This window comes from Hemiscyllium ocellatum, chromosome 8 (genome assembly GCF_020745735.1).
Source record: "Hemiscyllium ocellatum isolate sHemOce1 chromosome 8, sHemOce1.pat.X.cur, whole genome shotgun sequence".
In the NCBI taxonomy this organism is placed as follows: Eukaryota; Metazoa; Chordata; class Chondrichthyes; order Orectolobiformes; family Hemiscylliidae; genus Hemiscyllium; species Hemiscyllium ocellatum.
The window spans coordinates 23,412,386-23,423,872 of NC_083408.1; the positions used below are offsets into that span (position 1 = coordinate 23,412,386).

The following is an 11,487-nucleotide window of genomic DNA, read 5'->3' on the forward strand; positions in this document are numbered from 1 at the left end:
TTTGTTACTTTTTCAAAAAAGCTCAATCAAGTTCGTGAGACATGATTTCCCATGCACAAGGCCATGTTGACTATCCCTAACAAGTCCTTGCTTTTCCAAATACATGTACGTGCTGTCCGTCAGGATTCCTTCCAACAACTTACCTACCACCGACGTCAGCCTCACTGGTTTATAGTTCCCTGGCTTGTCCTTACCACCTTTCTTAAATAGTGGCACCATGTTAGCCAACCTCCAGTCTTCTGGCACCTCACCTGTGACTATCGATGATCCAAATATCTCGGCAAGAGGCCCAGCAATCACTTCCCTTGCTTTCCACAGAGTTCTCAGGTACATCTGATCAGGTCCTGGGGATTTATCCACTTTCATGCATTATAAGTTAGCCAGCACCATCTCTTCTGTAATATGGACATTTTTTCAAGATATCACCATCTATTTCCCCACACTCTATCTTCCATGTCATTCTCCACAGTAAACACTGATGCAAAGTACTCCTTTAGTATCTTCCCCCATCTCATGCGGCTCCACACATAGGCTGCCTTTGATGGGTCCTGTTCACTCCCTAGTTGCCCTGTTATCCTTAATATATTTATAAAATTCCCTTGATTCTCCTTTGTTTGCCAAAGCTATCTCATGTCCCATCTTTGTCCTCTTGATTTCCCTCTTTAGTACACTGCTATTGCCTTACACTCTTCTAAGGATTTACTCAATCTCTGCTGTCTGTACTTAATATATGCTTCCTTTTTCTTAACCAGAACCTCAATTTCATCCAGCATTCCCTACTCCTACCAACCTTGCCTTTCAGTCTAACGGGAACATGTTGGGTGGCAGGTTGGCTCAGTGGTTAGCACTGCCGCCTCACAGCACCAGGGACCCAGGTTAGGTTCCAACCTCGGGCTACTGTCTGTGTGGAGTTTGCACACTCTCCCTGTGTCTGCGTGGGTTTCTTGCAGGTGCTCCGGTTTCCTCCCGCAATCCAAAGATGTGCAGGTTGGATGAATTGGCCATGCTAAATTGCCCGTAGAGTTCAGGGATGTGTAGGTTAGATGCCTTTAGAAGGGGTAAATATAGGTCTGGGTGGGTTACTCTCTGGGGGGGTTGGTGTGGACGTGTTGGGCCAAAGGGCCTGTTTTCACACTGTAGGGATTCTATGAATATCTAAGAATACTGCCTCTGGACATAATTGTAAACTTGATTGTTAAATTCATTCTAAATTCTAATTTTAGAGGGGTTTCTATTTTGCAGCCGTACTTTTACTTGTGAACGTTTCCGCCCCAGTCAACTTTTGAAAGTACTTGCCTTTTATTGTCAAAATTGGTCTTCCTCCAATTTAGAACTTCCACTTTTAGATCTGGTCCATCCTTTTACATCACTACTTTAAAACTAATAGAATTATGGTTACTGGCCACAAAGTGCTCTCCCATTGACACCTCAGTCACCTGCCCTGCCTTATTTCCCAAGAGTAGGCCAAGTTTAACAGCTTTTCTTGTTGGTACATCCACATATTGAATCAGAAAATCATCTTGTACACACTCAACAAATTCCTCTCCATCTGAACTCTTAAAACTATACTCGTCCCAATGTTTATTTGGAAAGTTAAAATCCCCTGCCAAAACCACCCTATTATTCTTACAGAGTACTGAGATTTCCTGCTGACTATTCGGGGGTCGATATTACAGTCCCAATAAGGTGATTATCCCTTTCTAACTTTTCAGTTCCACCCAAATAATTTCCCTGAATATATTCCCAGGCATATTCTCCTGAAGTATAGCCGTAAGCTACCCCTTATCAAAAATGCCATACACACCCTCCTCTGGTTTCCCTGCCTCCCCCCCCAGCCTTCTGTTCTTCCTGTAGTATTTGTATCCTGGAACATTAAGCTACCAGTTCCTGTCCTACCCTGAGCCATGTTTCTGTAATTGCTATGATATCCCAGTCTCATGTTGCTAACCATGCCCTGAATTCAACTGCTTTCCCTGTAGGGCATCTTGCGTTGAAATAAATGCAGTTTAATTCATCAGTTCTACCTTGTTCTCTGCTTTGTCCCTGCCTGCCCTGACTGTTTGACTCACTCCTTTTCCCAACGGTGCAGTCTCAGATTGATCTCTTTCATCAATATCTCCCAGGGTCCCATTCTCTTCCCCCCCACTATTTTAAATCCTCCCTAGCAGCTCTAGCAATTCTCCCTGCCTGTGTATTAGTAGCGTCCAATTCAGGTGCACTCCGTCCTCCTTGTACAGGTCACGTCTACCTCAGAAGAGATTCCAATAGTCCAAAAATGTGAACCCTTCTCCCCTGCACTAGCTCTTCAGCCAGGCATTCATCTGCTCTATCCCCCTATTCCTACCCTTACTAGTTCATGGCACTGGGAATCATCCAGATATTACTCTTCAAGGACCTCCTTTTCAAATTTCTGCCTAACTGTCTGTATTGTCCCTTCAGAATCTCATCCTTTTCCTTTCATACGTGATTAGTTCCAATGTGTATAACAACCTCCTGCTGATCCCTCTACCCTTTGAAAACATTCTGCACCCTCTTGGAGATTTCCTTGAGCCTGGCACCAGGGAGGCATCCCACCATTTGCTGCTGGCTGCAGAAACGTCTGTCTGTGCCTCTGACTGGAGAGTCCCCTATTGCAATCGATCGCTTGGAACCTGACGTACCCCTCACTATATTGGGACTGTTCTCAGTGCCAGAAATTTGACTGTTCATGCTACATTCCCCTGAGAGTCCATCACTCCCTACATTTTCCAAAACAGCACACTTGTTTCAGATGGGGACAGGCACAGGAGATTCTACCATCACGTGCCCCTCTCCCCTAGCTTTCCGAGAGTTAACCCATCTACCTGACTGTATCTGAAACTTTTCTGTCTTCTATCAGTTATGATAGTGTGTTTATGGGGATCATTAGGTAGGGAGATGTGGCTGCACCTTTTGCTTTTCAAATAGCGTAAGACGTATTTGTCCATTTTCTGTTGCAGATTGATATAAGTATTGGTTAAACTGTGTTCTAATTACAATCCTTCGATTCTTACTTCGATTCCCTACTCTAGAATGAACAAAATGTGAGCCTAAAAAAGAATTGGCCATTACTAGTTACTCCATCTCTTTTGAATTTAGTTTTGCAGGCTGTTTCAATGCTAAGGCTTGCTAGTTTGAACTAGGAACATCCTTCTAAGATTACTCAAGAACCTCTAAACAAATCTACTCATTCATAGAGTCACAGAGGTGTGCAACATGGAAACTGACCTCTCGGTCCAACTCGTCCATGTCGACTAGATATCCTTAACCAATCTAGTCCCAGTTGCCAGCACTTGACCCATATTCCTCTAAATCCTTCCAGTTCATCTACCCATGTAGATGTCTTTTAAATGTTGCAATTGTACCAGCTGCCTCCACTCCTCTGGCAGGTCATTCTTTTCATGCACCACCCTTTGTGTTAAAAGGTTGCTCCTCGGATCCTTTTACATCTTTCCCCGCTCACTCGAAACATATTCCCACAAATTTTGCGGGGTTGAGAGGAAAACACCTTGTCTACTTAGTCTATCCATGCCCCTCATGATTTTATAAACCTCTATAAGATCACCCCTCAGCGTCCAATATGCTAGCCTATTCAGCCTCTCCCTATAGCTCAAACCCTGGCAACATCCTTGTAAATCAAGTTGTGCAACGTCCTTCCAGTAGGAGGGAGACCAGAATTGCATGCAATATTCCAAAAGTGGCCTAACAATGCCCTATATAGCAACAAGACCTCTCAACTCCTCTACTCAGTGCTCTGACCAATAAAGGAAAGCATACCAAATGTCGCCTTCACTATCCAATCTATCTGCAATTTCACTTTCAAGGAACTCTGAACCTGCACTCCAAGGTGTCTTTATTTAGCAGCATTCCCCAAGTCTTTACCATTAAGTGTATATGCCCTGATTTGCCTTTCCAAAATGCTGCACCTCACATTTATCGAAATTAAACTCCATCTGCCATTCCTTGGTCCATTAGCCCTTCTGATTAAGGTCCCATTGTACTCTGAGGTAACCTTCTTTGCTGTCCATTACATCTCCAATTTTAGTGTCATCTGCAACTTACTGACTACAGTGGAACCTCGATTATCCGAAGGACATGAGCAGGGAGTATTTTGTTCAGTATTTCGAATGCTGGATAACATAGTTTAGCCAAGCATCAGGACCTTGCGATCTTGCCGGATAATCCGAAAAGTAGCAGACCCAGCATCAATCCTTGTGGTACACCATTGGTCACAGGCTTCCAGTCTGAAAAGCAACCCACCACCACCATCCTCTGTCTTCGACCTTTGAGCTAGTTCTGTATCCAAATGACTAGTTCTCCCTGTTTTCAGTGTGATCTAATTTGCCACCCAATCTACCGTGGGGAACCTTATCAAATGCCTATTGAAATCCATGTGGGTCACGTCCACAACTCTGTCCTCATCAACTCACTTCTTTACTACTCCTTATCAACTCACTTCTTTACTACTACAAAAAACTCAAGTTTGAGACATGATTTCCCATGCACAAAGCCATGTTGACTAGACCAATCCAGTCCTTGCCTTTCCAAATACATGTAAATCCTATCCCTTGGATTCCATTCAACAACTTGTCCACCACAGGCATCAGGCTAACTTGTCTATAGTTCCTTGGCTTTTCCGTACCACCTTTCTGAAATAGTGATGCCACATAGCCAACGTCCAGTCTTCTGGCACCTCACCTGTGACTATCAGTAATCCAAATATCTCAGCATGGGGTCCAGCAAATGTCGGTACCAACGACATACGTAGGAAAAGGGATGGAGATGTTAGATAGTAATTCAAAGTGCTCTGGTAGAAGCTTAGATCTAGAACAAAGAATTGTTATCTCTAGTTTGTTACCCATGCCACGTGCTAGCGAGGTAAGGAATAGGGAGAGAGAGCAGTTGAGCATGTGGCTTCAGGGATGGTGCAGGAAGGAGGGATTCAGATACCTGGATAATAGGACTCATTCTAGGGTAGGTGGGATCTCTACAAACAAGATGGTCTACATCTGAACCAGAGGTGTACCGATATCCTTATGGTGGGGAGGGGGGGGTAGGTTTGTGACTGCTCTTTGGGAGAGTTTAAACTAATTCAGTAGGGGCATGGGAACATGAATTATAGCTCCAGTGTCCAGAAGGTTGAGTAGTGAGGTCATAAATAAAGTATCAAGGTCACAGAGTGTAGCAGCAGCAGGATTGTGGTTTGAAATGTGTCTAATTCAATGCCAGGAGCATCCAGGATAAAGTGGGTGAACTTGCAGCATGGATTGGTACCTGGGACTTTGATGATGTGGTCATTTTGGAGACATGGGTGGAGCAGGGACAAGAATGGTTGTTGAAGGTTCTGGGATTTCACTGTTTCAATAAGAGCAGGGAAGGTGGTAAAAGAGGGGGAGGTGTGGTATTGTTAGTCAAGCACAGTATTACAGTGGCAATAAGGATGTCTGATGAGGACTCATCTACTGATGTGGTATGGGCTAAGATTAGAAACAGGAAAGGAGAGTTTTTTTATATGCCTCTGAAAAGTTCCAGAGATGTAGAGGAAAGGATTGCAAAGATGATTCTGGATAGGATGACAATAACAGGATAGTTGTTATGCATTACTTTAACTTTCCAAATATTGACTGGAGAGGCTATCGTTCGAGTACTTTATATGGGTCAGTTTTTATCCAATGTGCAGGAGGGATTTCCTGACAGTGTGTAGACAGGCCAACAGGAGGCGAGGCCACTTTGGATTTGTACTGGTAATGAACCGGGCCAGGTGTTGGATTTGGAAGTAGTTGAGCACTTTGGTGATAGTGACCACAGTTCGGTTGTGTTTATTTTAGTAATGGATAGTATATACCTCGGGGCAAGAGTCATAGCTGGGGGAAAGGAAATTGTGATGCGATTAGGCAAGATTTAGAATGCATAGGATGGGAAAGGAAACTTCAGGGGATGGGCACAATTGAAATATGGAGTTTCTTCAAGGAATAGCTACTGCATGTCTTTGATAACTAAGCATCTGTCAGACAGGAAGTGGTTGAGCGAGAGAGCCATGGTTTACTAAAAAGGTTGAATCTCTTGTCAAGAAGAAGAAGGAGGCTTATGTTAGGATGAGACATGAAGGCTCAGTTAGAGCGCTTGAGCGTTACAAGTTAGCTTGGAAAGACCTAAAGAGAGAGCTAAGAAGACATGTGAAGTATTTGGCCGATAGAATCGAGGAAAACCTAAAGCTTTCCATAGCTTAGGGTCTGTCAAGGACAGTAGTGGGAAGTTGTGTGTGGAGTCCCAAGTGATCGGAGAGGCATGAAATGTATATTTTTTTATCCGTATTCACACTGGAAAAAGATAATGTTGTTGAGGAGAAGACTAAGATACGGGCTATTAGACTGGGTGGGATTCATGAGGAGGAGGTGTTAACAATTCTGGAAAGTGTGAAAGTAGTTAAGTCCCCTGGGCTGGATGGGATTTATCCTAGGATTCTCTGGGAAGCCAGGGAGCAGATTGCAGAGCCTTTGGCTTTGATCTTTGTCATCATTGTCTATAGGAATAGTGCCAGAACACTGGAGGATTGTAAATGTTGTTCCCTTGTTCAAGAAGGGAGTAGAGACAACCCTGGTAATTATAGACCAGTGTGCCTTGCTTCAGTGGTGGGTAAAGTATTGGAAAGGATGATAGGATTTATCATAATCTAGAAAGGAATAAGTTGATTAGGGATAGTCAACACTGTTTTGTGAAAGGTAGATCGTGCCACACAAATGTTGTTGAGTTCTTTGAGAAGGTGACCAAACAGACAGATGAGGGTAAAGCAATTAATGTGGTGTATAGGGATTTCAGTGAGGTGTTTGATTAGGCTCCCCACAGTAGGCGATTACATAAAATATTGAGGCATGGGATTGAGGGTGATTTAGCTGTTTGGATCAGAAATTAGCTAGCTGAAAGAAGACAGAGGGTGGTTGTTGATGGGAAATGTTCATCCTGGAGTTCAGTTACCAGTGTTGTTGGGCAAGGATCTGTTCTGGGGCCACTGCTGTTTGTCATTTTTATAAATGACCTGGATGAGGGCGTAGAAGGATGGATTAGTAAATTTGTGCATGACACTAAATAGTCCAACATAGACTAAGACTGCCATAGCCATGGTGTTAAGGGTTCAGATAGAGAGGAATTTGTTAAGTCTGTACAAGAAAATTTTCTGATTCAATATGTGGATGTACTTCCTAGAGAAGGTGCAAATCTTGACCTATTCTTGGGAAATAACACAGGGCAGGTGACTGAGGTGTCAATGGGGGAGCACTTTGGGGTCAGCAACCATAATTCTATTAGTTTTAACATAGTGATGGTAAAGGATAGACAGGGTCTAAAAGTTCAAGTTCTAAATTGCAGGAAGACCAATTTTGATGATGATAGGCAAGAACTTACAAACATTGATTCGGGGGATGGATATAGTACGTAAAGGGACGGCTGGAAAATGGGAAGCCTTCAAAATTTACCTGACGAGAGTCCAGAGACACTCTGTTCCTGTTAGGGTGAAAGGAAAGGCTGGTGGGTGTAAGGAATGCTGGATGACCAGAGAAATTGAGGTTCTGGTTAAAACGAAGGAAGCATATGTCAGGTATAGACAGCAGAGATCAAGTGAATCCTTAGAGTATAAATGCACTAGGAGTATACTTAGAGTCATAGAGATTTTCAGCAGAGAAACAGACCCTTCGGTCCAACCCGTCCATGCTGACCAGATGTCCCATCCCAATTTAGTCCCACCTGCCAGCACCCGGCCCATATCACTCCAAACCCTTCCTATTCATATACCCATCCAAATGCCTCGTAAATGTTGCAATTGTACCAGCCTCCTCCACATCCTCTGGCAGCTCATTCCATACAGTACCACCCTCTGCATAAAATAGTTGCACCATAGGTCTCTTTTATATATTTCCCCTCTCACCCTAAACCTATGCCCTCTAGTTTTGGACTCCCCGACCCCAGGGAAAAGGCTTTGCCTATTTATCCTATCCATGCCTCTCATAATTTTGTAAACCTCTATAAGGTCACCCCTCAGCCTCCAACGCTCCAGGGAAAACAGCCCCAGCCTGTTCAGCCTCTCCCTGCAGCTCAGATCCTCCAACCCTGGCAACATCCTTGTCAATCTTTTCTGAACCCTGTCAAGTTTCACAATATCTTTCCGATAGGAAGGAGATCAGAATTGCACGGAATATTGCAATGGTGGCCTAACCAGTGTACTTTACAACCGCAACGTGACCTCCCAACTCCTGTACTCAGTACTCTGACCAATAAAGGAAAGCATACCAAATGCCGCCTTCACTATCCTATCAACCTGTGACTCCACTTTCAAGGAGCTATGAACCTGCACTCCAAGATCTCTTTGTTCAGCAACACTCCCTTGGACCTTACCATTAAGTGTATAAGTCTTGCTAAGATTTGCTTTCCCAAAATGCAGCACCTCATATTTATCTGAATTAAACTCCATCTGCCACTTCTCAGCCCATTGGCCCAGATCCTGTTGTAATCTGAGGTAACCCCCTTCACTATCCACTACACCTCCAATTTTGGTGTCATCTGCAAACTTACTAACTGTACCTCTTATATTCGCATCCAAATCATTTATGTAAATGACAAAAAGTAGAGGACCCAGCACCGATCCTTGTGGCACTCCACTGGTCATAGGGCTCCAGTCTGAAAAACAACCCTCCACCACCACCCTTGGTCTTCTTCCTTTTAGCCAGTTCTGTATCCAAATGGCTAGTTCTCCCTGTATTCCATGAGATAAGACAGGGCATGAGCTAGCTTTGCCAAAAATCTTAGAATCATAGAAACATTGTGGAAACAGGCCATATGACCCAACAATTCCACACTGACCCTCTGAAAAGTATCCCACCCTGACCCATTCCTTCATAATCTCATCTATTTCCCTTCTTATGTCATTAATTTCAATGTGTCCAACAACTTCCTGCTGGTCCCTCTCCCTTTTGAGAATATTCTGTACTCTGTCCAAGATATCCTTGATGCTGGCACTAGGGAGGCAGCATACCATTCTGATTTCACGCTTTCTGCCTCAGAAAGGTCTGTCTGTGCCTCTGCCTTTGTCTCTGACTGGATAGTCCCTTATCGCAATCAATCGCTTGGAACCTGATGTACCCCTCATTACATGAGAGCCAGCGTCAGTACCAGAAACTTGACTGTTCATGCTGCATTCCCCCGAGAGTCCATCACCCCCAACATTTTCCAAAACAGTATTGTTGTTTGAGATGAGTGGAGCCACAGGGGATTCCAGCAATACCTGCCTCCCCTTCCTACCTTTCCCAGAGCTAACTAATTTACCTGACTGTATCTGTGGTTTTCACCTTTCCAATAACTGCCATCCATCACACCCCCTAGTTCCTGTATATTCCTCATTGCCTCAAACTGCCGCTCCAAACGGTTCATGCAATCTGATGGGATTCACATGCAAGCACACTTACTGCAGATATAATCATCAGTAACATGGAATCTCTCTCTAATCTCTCACATCTGACGAGAAGAGTGGGCCTGATGGCATTTACCCCAGGATCCTATGGGAAGCTAGGGAGGAGATAGCAGAGCCATTGGCCTGGATTTTTATGTCGTCATTGTCAACGGGAATAGTACCAGAGGACTGGAGGATAGCGAATGTGGTCCCATTGTTCAAGAAAGGGAGTAGGGATAGCCCTAGTAACTATAGGCCAGTGAGTCTGACTTCAGTGGTGGGCAAAGTCTTAGAGAGAATGGTAAGGGATAAGATTTATGAACATCTGGGTAGGAATAACGTGATCAGGGATAGCCAGCATGGTTTTGTGAAGGGCAGGTCGTGCCTCACAAACCTTATTGAGTTCTTTGAGAAGGTGACTAAGGAAGTGGATGAGGGTAAAGCAGTAGATGTTGTGTATATGGATTTTAGTAAGGCGTTCGATAAGGTTCCCCATGGTAGGCTAATGCTAAAACTTCGGAGGTATGGCATTGAGGATACATTAGAGGTTTGGATTAGGAATTGGCTGGCTGGAAGGAGACAGAGGGTAGTAGTTGATGGATTATGTTCATCTTGGAGCGCAGTTACTAGCGGTGTACCACAAGGATCTGTTTTGGGACCATTGCTTTTTGTTATCTTTATAAATGATCTAGAGGAAGGACTTGAAAGCTGGGTAAGCAAGTTTGCGGATGACACGAAAGTCGGTGGAGTTGTGGATAGTGAGGAAGGAAGTGGTAGGTTACAGCGGGATATAGATAAGTTGCAGAGCTGGGCGGAAATGTGGCAAATGGAATTCAATGTAGCTAAGTGCGAAGTCATTCACTTTGGTAGGAATAACAAGATGATAGATTACTGGGCTAATGGTAGGCTACTTGGTAGTGTGGATGAGCAGAGGGATCTTGGTGTCTATGTACACAGATCTCTGAAAGTTGCCACCCAGGTAAATAGTGCTGTGAGGAAGGCATATGGTGTACTGGGCTTTATTGGCAGAGGAATTGAGTTCCGGAGTCCTGAGGTCATGTTGCAGTTGTATAAGACTCTGGTGAGGCCTCATCTGGAGTATTGTGTGCAGTTTTGGTCGCCATACTATAGGAAGGATGTGGAAGCTTTAGAACGAGTGCAGAGGAGGTTTACCAGGATGTTGCCTGGAATGGTAGGAAGATCGTATGAGGAAAGGCTGAGGCACTTGGGGCTGTTCTCATTGGAGAAGAGAAGGTTTAGGGGAGATCTGATAGAAGTGTATAAGATGATTAGGGGTTTAGATAGGGTAGATACTAAGAACCTTTTACCGCTAATGGAGTCAGGTGTTACTAGGGGACATAGCTTTAAATTAAGGGGTGGTAGGTATAGGACAGATGTTAGGGGTAGATTCTTCACACAGCGGGTTGTGAGTTCATGGAATGCCCTGCCCGTATCAGTGGTGAACTCTCCTTCATTATGTTCATTTAAGCGGGCATTGGATAGGCATTTGGAAGTTATTGGGCTAGTATAGGTTAGGTAGGACTCGGTCGGCGCAACATCGAGGGCCGAAGGGCCTGTACTGCGCTGTATCCTTCTATGTTCTATGTTCTATGTTCTATAAGAGCACATCACTCTATTAAAGGCTATCTTTGCATTTTAATGATCTACAGATCTGGAAAATAGCAGTTTACTGCTCTTCAAAACACTGTTCCATCCTTTATGTTTTAAAGTTTTAATCAAGAGAAAATCTGAGTAAAACATGTAATGAAAAAGAGCCCACTTTACTCAGTTTGCAGATTTGCCAAAAAACGCTGCCGCTCTCCCTCCTGCTCCTACCTGTTCACTCTTGCAGTCCTGTCTTTTTATCGCTCTGTTCTTCTGCCCTCTTGTTTTGGATTGTTTCTTACTGAGAGTCTAGGGCACCTAACTGATTAAGAAGATAAGTTAATCTATCTTTTTTGTAGCATCTGAACAATTCTGCTGACTGCAACCCTGTACACCTGGTGCAGAAATTTCATTTTTGTTTGGCC

The 11,487-nt window shown here is 44.0% G+C and overlaps 1 protein-coding gene across 2 annotated transcripts in view; it reads left to right on the top strand.

Annotated features, from left to right (window-relative positions):
* The window catches only part of LOC132818056 (tau-tubulin kinase 2-like), a 277,076-nt gene that overhangs the window by 167,567 nt on the left and 98,022 nt on the right, over window positions 1-11,487 (top strand). The gene's annotated exons all lie outside the window — the stretch shown is intronic.